A 13,519-nucleotide genomic window follows, 5' to 3' on the forward strand; every position below is an offset into this window, starting at 1 on the left:
TATTGGATTCAATGTAAACCTTTCCCTATTGTCATTTTCAAATTGTAACACTCCATGGAGCTTTTACCATTTGCAAGCTACCATTCTTGAATAAAAATAAACTTTGCCTATCAATTTGTCATTTGTACTTCTCTTACCTTTCCTTGTTATGCAAAACGTCATTTGTTTGTTAATAATGATTTTAAAATGAAAAGGTTTTAAAAAGAAAATGTTTTGAAAACACTTTGAAAAACATAATTTTTCTTTGATATGGAAACATAGAAAGGGAAATATTTTGTCTCCCCAACAAGTCTCAAGGTTATGTAAGACCCCAATTTTGACCCTAAGATACCTCATGCTATTCTCATCATATGCATTAGCATTGGGATCACACCTTTGCATCCTCCTTACCCCTCTTTCATTGGGTTTGCATTGGGAGAGATCACCAAGCACCATTTGATTGTATCATACTTCATTTTTCTTTATTTACTAACCAAAAAACCAAAAATATGTCATTGTATAGTTCAACTCTTTTGTAGGTAGTGCACATGCTAACCTATGCTCTATCGAGCTCATATCTAGGGTTTAAGACCCTCATTGCAAGGAGATAAATCAAGACTTGGTTTATTATGGCTCTAAGTTTCATATATGAATCCCCATGATCTTCACATGTTATTTTTATCAAGAAAGCATCAAGAGTTTGGAGTTGGTTTACCTTGGAAACCCTAATTCATCTGGATATCTTATGTGACTTCTTCAACAAGTTTCTTCACCAATTGATCAAATATTTCAAGGGATACTTCAAATTACATCACCTTATGCATATATGATCCTCCATGGGTCCCAAAAGTCAAGAAAATATCAAGCTAGCAAGTTGGTTCATGGTGGTTGACCAGAGGAATTCAACTGATCAAAACTGGGGTTCCCTAGACCCTATCTCACACAATATTTTTCATATGAAAATGATTCCAATATAAAAGTTACTCTGAATGACATTACAAACAACTTTCATGTTGAGGTCTAGAGCTATTTTTGCGTGGAAAGTCATTTTTTATGGTAAAAGATTATAGGTCATTTTGTCTAAACCCTAATTTGGAGGTCAAATTCCCAAGACCATAACTTGCTCAATTTTTATGAGATGAAAGCCATTCAAGTTGAATGATCAAATTGAATATGTCTACTTCAAATTTAATGTTTAGATTAAGTGCAAATTCAACTTTTAAATTTATGTGTTATGAGGAAACATTATAGGTCATTTTGGGCCAATACCATTGAACAAGTGATTTTCCTCAACTTCTAAAATGCATAACTCCTTCATCCCAAAGCAAAAGGATCTCAAATTTGTGACCAATTTTAAGTACTTTGAGAGAGATACAACTTTGATGAAGTAACTTTTCTCATTGGAAGCCCATAGAAAAAGTTACTCAAGGTGGAAGAAGTGAACATATGGCTTGGTACTTAGAATTTGTTTTGATATGTTTGATTTTCCAAACTTCCACCTCAAAATTCATCATGATCCAAGATTCAAATGAAAAAGTGTTCAACACGAAAGTTGTTCCTCTTGGTCTAGCCTTTCCAGAAAGTCTAAATTCAACTCATTTGGACAAAGAATGAATGACTTGCGCATGGCTTAAAGTTGAAGGACCATTTGGAAGATTTGAAGTTCCACTTTCGACACACGAGTGCATGGCCTTTCCACATGACTTCAGCATTGCTTACTCTCGTTTTTGGACCTGAATGCATCATTACATGGGCCTATCACAAGCCCATGCATCCATGCAAAGGTGATATGTTATTTTTGAAGACGTGTGCAATTATCAATGACCTTGGCTATAAATAGAAGCCCTCTCACTCAGAATTAAGGACACTGGCGCGCAAGCTTTGATTCAGTAACCCTAAACCTCCACATTCAAAGGATAAGCTTGGTGATTTTAATTGAAAATCGAGTTTGAAATCTCCCACTGTTTTGAGATTCAAACTCCAAGAGTACTTCTTCTTCCTTGATCCATTTCCACTCCATCAAGCATCTGAAGCAAGGCCAAGCACAATTGAGAGCAAGATCGTGTCCATCTGAACCTGCACTGAAGGTGATTTTCAGAATTGTTCATCTCTTTGATTCATACTCAATTCTCCACTATTCTTGTTGATTTTTGGTTGTCTGAAGTCCTACCAATGTAGGCAACAAGATTAAGTTGCTTAAAGGTCAAATCGAAGCAACTCAGATCATGATCCTCAAAATTGAACTCCCATATTCGAGCTCCTGAGCATTTTTACTTTAAATTCATGTCCTCCTTTTTTTATTTTGGTGATGGTTGAAGGTGGACCAGTCCGGTGAGGTCCACCGGAGAAGAAGATCGGAGCTCTGGCTCCGGCGATGTGTTGGCATGTCTCCAGACCACATGATCCTTCTATTTTGTTTTAATCTTAAGCGTCCAAATTGATTACCACGCGTGTGGCACATTGACTAAGGTTCACCATGGATAGCGCGCTCTGATCCACTTGATCTGCCACCTTTATTAATGAGGGAGATCAAGTGGTCCACGTTTTTTTGTATTTTCTGATTTTCATTTTAATTGCTTTATTTTCATTAATTCATATTAATTTTAATATTGATCCAAAAAATATGGGACTTTCACCAAAAAATTTCAAATATTTTTCTCTTTCATTTTCTGAATTAAAATCATTTTTTGGATCAATGTTAATATTTTTCATGATTTAATTGTTTTTATGCATATTTTTAATTGTTTAAAAATACTTCTAAGTTTCCAAAAATTATGAAATTTTTTCTCCAAGGTCCTTTGACCTTGTTTGAACTATGATAAATCTCTTGGCCATTTATTTGGTGTTTTGAAGAGGTTTTAGGATTTTGATCAACCATGTTTTAATTTAATGCATTTTTAATTGATTTTTAATTGCTTAATTGTAAATAAATTGTGTTGAGCCATTTGTGTTGACTTGTTGAGTTTGACTTTTATTGTTGGGCCTTGGTCAAGGTTTATTTGACCTTGTTGGATTAAAATAATTGGATTTAGGGGATTGATGAAATGTACATTTCATCTCCCAAAATGAATGAATGATTTTAATTTGATAAAAGTCGTCCCATGACCAATTTGTGTTTGTCTCATTTCCCCTCCCTCTTCATCATCAATCCCATTCTATCCCATCCATTTCATTTGACCTATGATATCTCTATATCCTAAGGCTAGTTGATTGCTTAACATAGGTCCAATTACGATTGCTTAACATAGCGCTAAATTTTGGCCCCAAAGCATATCATTCTAGTAAGTGAGATTGTAAGTCTCTCCCCTTTCATGGTATTGTGTGGTAACTTGGCCTTTTTTCCTTCCTTTGGAAGATGTATTGGTTCAAGGATCCATGCTTGTGAATAGAGGGTTAAGTGTTCTCCAAAGAATGACTTAGACAATTGAAAAGAAAAAGCAATACTGACTTCTAATCAACTAACATTTGACTAACTTTTATTTTCAAGTCATTTACTTTATGCACTATAAATTCAAGTCTTTATCATTTGCCATTATTCATATCATTTGACTTGTTTATTTTAATGTCATTTTTACTTTGCTCACTTGAGCCATATATTGTGATTGTATATACTTGTTTGAGAATTATGTTTGTGTTTGTGGTCTTTTGACCTTAATGTACATAATAACAACAAAAACCCCTAAAAAGGACTTATGTGGAATGTTGGATTTGATCTGAGACATTGGACTTAGAATTAGGAAACATTCCCTATGTAAAAAGAACTTGGCCAATGCCAATTTTTCTAAAGAGTGATTGTGAAGTGAACTTTCATCTGAAGCAACTATTGAGATCCCTTTTGAGTTCATTTGCTACATGGTCTTGATGCAATTGTTACTTTAAACCTGTGTCTAATGCCTTATTCTGAGCCACTCAAGGAGTATGTCATCTGATACATGGGGAAGCTTATGAAGAGGACTATGGAGTTTCTAGCTTTGATGTGGCTATCTTTATTTGATGTCGTGTTCTTCACCTTACTATTGTGTGTATTGATATTGCTTGATTCTAAAGTCCAAGGGAAAATTGGGGTTCTATATGACATTCGTGTCTAGTGGATTGCATCCCATTGGTCAGATCTTTTCAACTCTTAACTTTTAATTTTTGCTCAGGATTAGTCTCTTCATCTCCTCCCACTTCTTTAATTTCAAATCTCTCCCTCCTTTTAAAATCTTATTTTCTTATGATTTTTAAACTTAGACTTTATTGCAAATTAGAAACTTTAGCTTTATGCCATTGTATTTTTAAACTCTTTTCTTAAATCAAACTTGTAAATGAATCTAATCATATTGACTAAAAATTTCAAAAAAGACAAAAAGAACTAACACTCATTCAAACTATTTTAGGCCTTTTGTGCCTCTTTTAAATTTAAATTTTTGATAAAAGCAACTCACTCACTTTGAAATTGATACCACGAACTATGAGGTTTTGATCCCTCATTTTATGTTGGTACGTAGGCACAAGTCTGAAGGTCTTGTCAAACACAAAAATATAATTAATTAATTCTTTTCTCATCCCCACACTCTATTTATTGCAAACATCTTTTATACCAAAACACATGTACACACAAATAACGGCTTCCTAGGAGTACCTATGACACTTTGGGTGCTAACACATTCCCTCTGTGTAACCAAATGCCTTACCTGTAATCTCTGGCATTTTATTAGTTTTGATTTGAAAACTTCTTATCTTTGGGTTTTGTTCATACTTTTCCCTTTTTCCCTTGGAAACAATAAAAGCACGGTGGCGACTATGGTTTAATTGACGTCAAGCTTATCTATAGCTCGATGGTCATGAATTTACCGCTACAGGTTGCAGAAGCACTTTTACACTATTATTATAGAAATCCCCATTGAAGTATAAAATTATAAGAACTCTTAGATAAATCATTTGATTGTATGCAACTCCCAATTTTGAGGATCTCCCCAATGTCCATCTTGTGATACTTATTTGAGTTACTCGTGTTAAGGATGTATTCCCCATTGAGTCTCGATAAAACTCTTTATCTCTCCAGAGTCAGTATTTGCATATCATAATCATTCACATCATTCTCAATCATGCACATTTGGCATTTAATCTAAATCTTTGTTGTTAGTTATCGTTCTTCTAACTCCAAAAGTCCAGCTATCACTGGCACTCCAGTTGAAAATCCAATTGTTGTTGGTACCTCGAAGTTTGGGCATGACCAATGTCTTTTTTCCCTAGTAAGTTATTGGCGTCCCCTGTGAAAGTCCAATTGGTTAACCCCAATATTCCCCTTGAAGTCCAATTGTTGATGGCATTCTATTTTGAAAGTACAATTGTCGTCGGCATCATTGTTAAAGTCCATTTGTTGTTGGCATTAAATCCGTTAGAAGTTGGTCGTGATACCTTTGCTTGCGGTCTAATTCCAATTTTATTTGGCACATATAGAAGAGTTTAATTACAATGTATTCTTCATGATGGTTTCTGAAGGTCATGTTTGAACTCTTCATTGTAAGGAATTTCTAGAGGATTGGATGTTTTATCTTGTTCAAAAACTCCAATGAGGATTTTTATAAGTGTCATCCAGTCATGCGTGAACCTATTGATCAATCACTTTGAATACTTCCAGTTTTCTATTTTTAGTGTCATCCGGTCATGCCCAAACCTGGTGATTAATCACTTTGCATATTCCTAGTTTGTTTGTTTCTTGTTATTCTCAGTAACACCTGATCATGCCTGAACCTGGTGATCAATCACTTTGAATATTTCCAGTTTGTTTATTTCTTGTTATTCTCAGTGTCACCCAGTCATGCCTAAACCTGTTGATCAATCACTTTGAATATTCCCCAGTTTGTTTTTCCCCAGTATATCTTATCCCCAGTGAGTTGTTGCTCATGGTCATTGACATTATACTTTATCTTCATCATTTCCTACATATCATATTTATCATTCATCATAAATCATCATGCTAGAATTCATTGCATTTTGCATCATATCCTCAACAAATCAAAAAATATATACCAAAAAGAGAGCTTGTTTGTCCATAGCATAACATGCCATTGCATCTAGGGGAAAAATTTCCGGTTATTTCTATATTTAAATACCTTTCACCCTGATTTCATGAGTAATATCATCACTCATGCCATCTGGTAAAGTTATTTAAATAGGGGCAACTGTCACACCCCAATTTTTACCCATAAATTTCATAATCATTTGCATCTTAGACATTATTCATGCATAGCTAACCTCAAGATCAAGATATGCCTGGTTTTGTTTCATTTGTGAATTAGGGTTTCCCTCAAAGAGATCAAAGGATTAATCAGTCAAATTTTTGGATTGATCATAAATAAATCAAGTTCTCATACACTCAAGAGATCTCTTTCCATCAACAAATAAATGTATTGTGGCCTACTCACAAGTACATCAAGCTTCACTTTCATCTGGCTCATTAATTAGGGTTTCTCAGCAACATTCAATTTCATTTGAGAATTTTGATCAAGAAATGACTCAATACACTCAAGTACATCCTTAGATCCCATCCATGATGTTCAACTGGCTCAAGAGTTTGAATTCATTAAAGATCAAGAAATTCAAATTCATCTGATACACAACCAATGCACTACAAAGTCAAACCTTTGACTTTTGAGATTTATGATCAAATATGAAATTCTCAATTTTAATTTCATGAAGATATATTTAAAATTTCATCAAGAAAAATCAAGAGAATTGAGTTTACTTGCAAAAAGGGCAATCTTGAAGACATTGAAATTTTCACTAAGTATCCAAATTTCATGTCAAAAGTGGAAAACTTCTCAAATCCATAACTTCCAATCCAATCACCCATTTCCTTTGCTTCAAAGTACTAATTAAATCTCTTGTTCCATACTTTAACTTTGTCCTACAGGGTTAATTCCCTAAAAATGCAAGGATTTTGAGTTATGAGACCATGAAGTTGGTGTCTTAAGTTGAAACACTTTGAAAATTTTCAAGTCAGTTTTGATCCCTAAAAAGTAATAAACTTTGGAGCCAATTTTCATTATGATCCACTTTGATTAAGCAAAAACTCAAAACATGAAAGTTGTAGATCATGTTTTAGGCTTTCCAAAAAGTATAAGTACATTTTTTCCCATGTATGAGCTATGAGTTTCGAAAATGGGAAGTTAGGGTTCCAAACTTGAATTTCAAGTCATGTTCATGATGGATTCTTGGAGGAAAACCATTTCAAATGTGAAAACCCCTTAATTACAGGTCCTTTTGTGTATAAATATATCCACAATCATATAAGTACACAAGTCTTTTATGCATTACACAAAGAATTGAGCCTTTAATGCCATTTTTGGAACATTTTGCATAAAGCTTGATATTCATTTGCATAAAGCAAGCTTTTGCTAACCACTCTTGCATTGAGCCTCTAAATTGTTTCCTATAATTACACTTAACCTCTAAATCCAAAAGCAACCTCCTAGACTTCAGAAAAGCATGACCAAGATCCTTGATTCACTCCACCTTTTCCTCATGAAGTCAACTTGCATTTTTGTGCAAAATGAAACCAAACATCCAAATCAGCATGCAAATTGAACTAAGACCAATTTATGCAAGTTACTTGAGCCCTTTAGAACCTCTATAAATAGAGGTCCAAGCCTTAGAACTCAACACAGAAATTGAAGGAGAATAGCGATTCAAAACGCAGCGGAAATTAAAAATTTTCTCCTTTAGTAATCCTTACGAATGGGCATGATCAGTGATAGAATCGTTACCTCTTGTGGCGATTGAAACCTTTGATGCAGATCTAATGAGTGATCACGAATGTTGAATGGTACAACGCCTCTACTCAGTCCACACGAACGGATTCCTTCAATCTCGGTGCTAGCTGCTACGAATGAAGGCTTTGAGTGAGAGAGAGAAACAAAATTTCAACTGCACAAATGCTTCTGCACAAGGGTTTTATTTATAGAACAACTTGTGTGGGATGCAAGCTAAAAAACCCACTTAAGTGTATGTGGCTCATATCTTATAATATGCCAAAATCACTTAAGCGCGTCGTACCTTACCATATTTCATATTCTACTTAAGTACACCGTACCTTACGATGTCCTACAATTCACTTAAGTTCATTGTACCTTATGGTTTTCCTTATTTACTCTATCTCTCATAAATCCGTCCTTTTGTATGTGACCCTGTACGTTTTTGCGACATTAGCAATTATATTAAATCACATATTTAACATAATAAACAGTGAGCGGTATCTAGCAACACATCACTGCTACCCAAGACACGAAAATGTCATGTGATCTGACAAATCCTTTTGTGATAATACTTATGTGTATAATTACCCTTTTGCCCCTATGTTTGTATTGAACACAAGGCATAAACCGTGTCATCCTTATCCAGTCTAATATTGGGCCCGTAGACATTTATCCTATTACGCAGGATGGGAAAATTCCATCTAGGTCACTCATGTCCCTCAGCATGCTTCGTGGAGTACCCATCAAATGTCTTTATGGTCATCCAATTACGGACAAAGTTTGATCAGTAATAAAGCACTCAACTCTACATCTAGGGTCCATAGTGGTTTCAGGTCGAAGGGTGGTATACACCACTATCCCCATCAGAATAACTTATGACACATTGTGTTGGTGTAAGCCCTAGAGGCTAATACTTTTGGTACTTGTATCGAATTATTTATTAATAATAAAAGGCTTTTTCTTTATTATGTTTGTTTAATAAAGTCCCTAGAATAGATAGTCTGTTTAATGTATCAAGTATGACTTAATCATGAGATCACATTAAACATAAGGACACTATTCTTAAAGTATCCGTAGTCGAGATTTATTGTGAAGTGGGATAACATTAAAGCATGAAGACTATTATGTTTATAGACTGATGATCATATCTCATGGATCATGGATAAGGAGTTATCAAGTCTTAAACATAGGTATGAATATTAAGAGTAATATTTATACTGGATTGACCCGTTATGAGAATACAATATAGAATGTTATGCAAAGTGTCATAAGTTATTCTCATGGTGATAATGGTGTATACCACCCTTCGACCTGAAACCACTATGGACCCTAGATGTAGAGTAGAGTGTCTTATTGTTGATCAAACATTGTCCGTAATTGGATGACCATAAAGACAGTTGATGGGTACTCCACTAAGCATGCTAAGGGACATGAGTGACCTAGATGGAATTTGCCCATCCTGCGTAACAGGATAAATGTCTATGGGCCCAATATTGAACTGGACAAGGATGACACGGTCTATGCCTTGTGTTCAATATAGACATAAGGGCAAAAGGGTAATTGTGCACATAAGTATTATCACAGAAGGATTTGTCAGATCATATGGCATTTTCGTGTCTTGGGTAGCAGTGATGTGTTGCTAGATACCGCTTACTGTTTATTATGTTAAATGCGTGATTTAATATAATTGCCAATGCCGTGAAAACCTACAGGGTCACACACAAAGGACGGATTGATGAGAGATAAAGTAACTAAGGAACATCGTAAGGTACGGTGCACTTAAGTGAATTATAGAACATCGTAAGGTACGGTGTACTTAAATAGAATACGAAATATGGTAAGGTACCACGCGCTTAAGTGATTTTGGCATATTATAAGATATGGGATACATACACTTAAGTGGGATTTTTAGCTTATAGCCCACACAAGTGGTTCTATAAATAGAACCCTTGTGTAGAAGCATTAGTACAGTTGCAATTTTGTTTCTCTCTCTCTCTCACTCAAAGCCTTCATTCGTAGCAACTAGCACTGAGATTGAAGGAATCCATTCGTGTGGACTGAGTAGAGGCGTTGTCATCATTTAACGTTCGTGATCGCTCCGTAGATCTGCATCAAAGGTTACAATCGCCACAAGAGGTAACGATTCTATCACTGATCATGCCCATTCGTAAGGATCATTAAAGGAGAAATTTTAAATTCCGTTGCGTTTTGGATCGCCCTTCTCCTTCACTTTGCATAACATTCTATATGCTATTCTCATAGCGGGTCAATCCTGTAGAAATATTACTCCTAATATTCATACCTATGTTTAAGAATTGATAACTCCTTATCCATGATCCATGAGATATGATCATCAGTCTATATACATAATAGTCTTAATGCTTTAATGTTATCCCACTTCACAACAAAGCTCGACTACATATACTTTAAGAATAGTGTCCTTATGTTTAATGGGATCTCATGATTAAGTCACACTTGATACATTAAACGAGCTATCTATTCTAGGGACTTTATTATACAAACATAATAAAGAAAAAGCCTTTTTTATTAAAAAATAATTCGATACAAGTACCAAAAGTATTGGCCTCTAGGGCTTACACCAACAGAAATTTGCACTCAAAAACACCATTGTTGCAACTTCCAAACCTCAAACTTCCAAATTCCATTTATGTTGAAAGTTCTTCAAACCAACCATCCAAACACCTTCTAAACATCAAATAGACATTGTTCAAACCATTAAAACACAACTGTCACACCTCCATCATCATTTTCCAACTCTCACTTTGCACACTTGCAAGTTGATTTGGTCAGAAGAATCCAGGGGTTCTCAAGCACAAATGAGCATTCAAACAACTTTCCTAGGGTCCAAGCAAGCTCACCAGATCATCAGTTCTCATCTGTAACCAGTACAAGCGGCATTGGACCTTACTCCAATAGATAAATGCACTTACACTTAAAAACTATTGTGCATGTATCATTCTTGAATATTTATTGAAGTAAAAATGTAGTACATAATGTGTTTGTTGTATGTTTACTACTGTATGCATTATACCATGCTATTACATTGAGATTTTATTGTTAGAAAGTTAAAAGTGAAGTTCTGGTTTTTCCCTTGGCACGCTTTTTACATTGAGTTTTAGGATGAGTTAATGATACTATTAGATTCCTTGCAAAAAAAAAAGAGCACTTTATATTCTTACGATTTTTAATTTCATGGAAAATTGAGAGAGTTATGATTGTTGGAAGTTTAAGAAAAAAAATGAAAAGAAATTGAAACGAGTTGAGAGAGTGTGAGGTTAGTGATGATGACGTGGCGTTGACCTTGTCATCTTAGGTCTTGTTTTAAAATATATATTATTGAATGTAAATAAATTACTGGATGTATCACCTCTACAATGTTTTAAGCGTGCGTGTTAAGGCTTTATGTGTGCAAGAGGTCTAGGGTTCGAGTCCCCCTTGCCCCAGACCCATTTTTATATTGTTTTTTTTTTTGCCTATTTATTTTTGTTGTTTTTGATAACTTCAAAGGCTCATAACTTGATGATTCCTAATCCTTTTTGAGCCACTCTTTTTGCTATGTGTTCATAACTTTGTCTATTTTATGATGGTGACAAGAAATTACATAATTGATTTATTTTTCACATACTTATGCTTGTCCAAAGTTGGTACATTTTTAGGATTGTTTTAGGGTTTCAAGTGACCTTCTTTGGTTGATACTTTAATTTTTCTTGATCACCATGACTTGTATGAATGTTGTACATCATATATGAACTTTGTTTGATGTTGTTAATATGTGCCTCTTGGTTTTGACCTAATTTTGACTTACTTTAATGTATGTTTACATGTTTATGTGCTTTGAACTTTGTTACTATGCCATGAACTTTTGTGTGTTTATTTTTCCATTGATCCATGATTCACATGTCATCCTTTTATGTCTTGTTAAACCTTTGTGTGCATGTGTGGCCCTTATGTTTGTATTTATTTATGTATTTGCAAATGCTTTAAACTTGTGATAACATGTCTTTGTATGACTTGTATTCTTACATGTTCAAACCTTTTGTATGATGTTTAACCTTTGATCGTGATCATATTGAACCTTAACATGCATGTCTTGAATATCTTAACTTTTTTTCATGATTAAGTTGATGTTATGTCTAAATCATGTCTTACTTCATGCATATATATATTCATTCATACTTATTATGACATCCATATACATGTTCATGCATTATTATATCATTCATATTTGTTTCTTCATGATGATATATCCATGTCATTCATATTCATGTTAACTTTATACATCTTTGATTGATGTTGTTGTATCTTTATTCATGTTCACATGTTGTACATATGTGTTTACATACCATGCTTGATATTGTTATGATCATGCTTCCATATCTTTGTTGATTTCATGTATGAACATCTTCTTCATTTGCTTATCTTTGTAGATGTCATGCTAGAACATCTTCTTTATCATGTGTTTACCTTTGTGGATGTCATGCTTAAACATCGTTCTTTACGATTTGTTTACCTTTAATGTCATGCTTGAACATCTTCTTTATCATGTGCTTATCTTTGTTGATGCCATGCTTGAACATCTTCTTCATTTTCTTATCTTTGTGGATGTCATGATTGAACATATTTTTTTTTATCATTTATTTACCTTTGATGTCTTGCTTGAACATCTTTCTTTATCTTTTGCTTATCTTTGTGGATGTCATGCTTGAACATCTTTCTTTATCTTTTGATCATCTTTGTGGATGTCATGCTTGAACATCTTGCTTATCATTTGTTTATCTTTTTTCCCAAATCCAAGGGAAAGAACTCTTTATTGACTTAATGTCATAGGTAGTTTAGCAATCCCTAGTTTGAGCTTGTTAGAGTCATTTTCACTTTCAACTTAGATTTAAGTAAGAGTTTGTAACTCTTGTAAGTGTGTTTGTTATGAACACTTACTTCCCCTTTTGGAACCTTGGTCACTATCAAGTGTTCTTTCACCATTAGTTAGGTGAACTACGGCTGCTCTGATACCATCCTTATAAGGATACGTAGGCACATGACCGCGAAGTTTTTGCGAGCAAACTTAATAAAACCTTTAGGTCTTTTCCAATAAAACATTTCCAAACAATAGAAAACAAACAATAACATAACACATATACTTTCAAAAGGTTCATATAGGATACTATAGATACTTAGGATGTTAATACCTTCCCTTAGTATAACCAACCCCCGAACCTTAGATCTCTTCGCATTATTTTTACATTGCACAATTAGGGTTTTATTTGACATTTTCCCTTTATATTGGATAAATTAAAGTTCGGTGGTGAACATTAAATGTTTTGTGATTCAAGTTAATACAATAGCTTGATATCCGATTCTCACCGCGACAAAGAGCCATGCCACACCTCTAAGGTTTGATCCACAAGGAAACCCTAGCTTTGAATCCATGATGATCAATTGTCAAGTGTCAACATGAATGAATGATGCATATGAATGAAATATGAATGTGTACAGATGAATCTCAAGTCAAGGGTTGAGTGAAAAGATGAATAGGGGAGGGAATTTGTTTTGGGTATGACACATAATCGATAGCGTCACACAAGATTATCAATGCAAATATCAATGCTTGCTTGAGTTTCTAAAAATATTCAAAGTAGTGTATGTCGAAATTAAATTCAACATCCTTCATGAGAAAACCAGATAAAGGTTTGGATTTGTTTTAGAATTCTTTTATAAACCGACGATAGAAATCGGCATGACCCAAAAAACTTCTTACTTCTCTCACTGAGACTGGAGAC

The sequence above is a fragment of the Lathyrus oleraceus genome, chromosome 2 (genome assembly GCF_024323335.1).
Source record: "Lathyrus oleraceus cultivar Zhongwan6 chromosome 2, CAAS_Psat_ZW6_1.0, whole genome shotgun sequence".
NCBI lineage: Eukaryota > Viridiplantae > Streptophyta > Magnoliopsida > Fabales > Fabaceae > Lathyrus > Lathyrus oleraceus.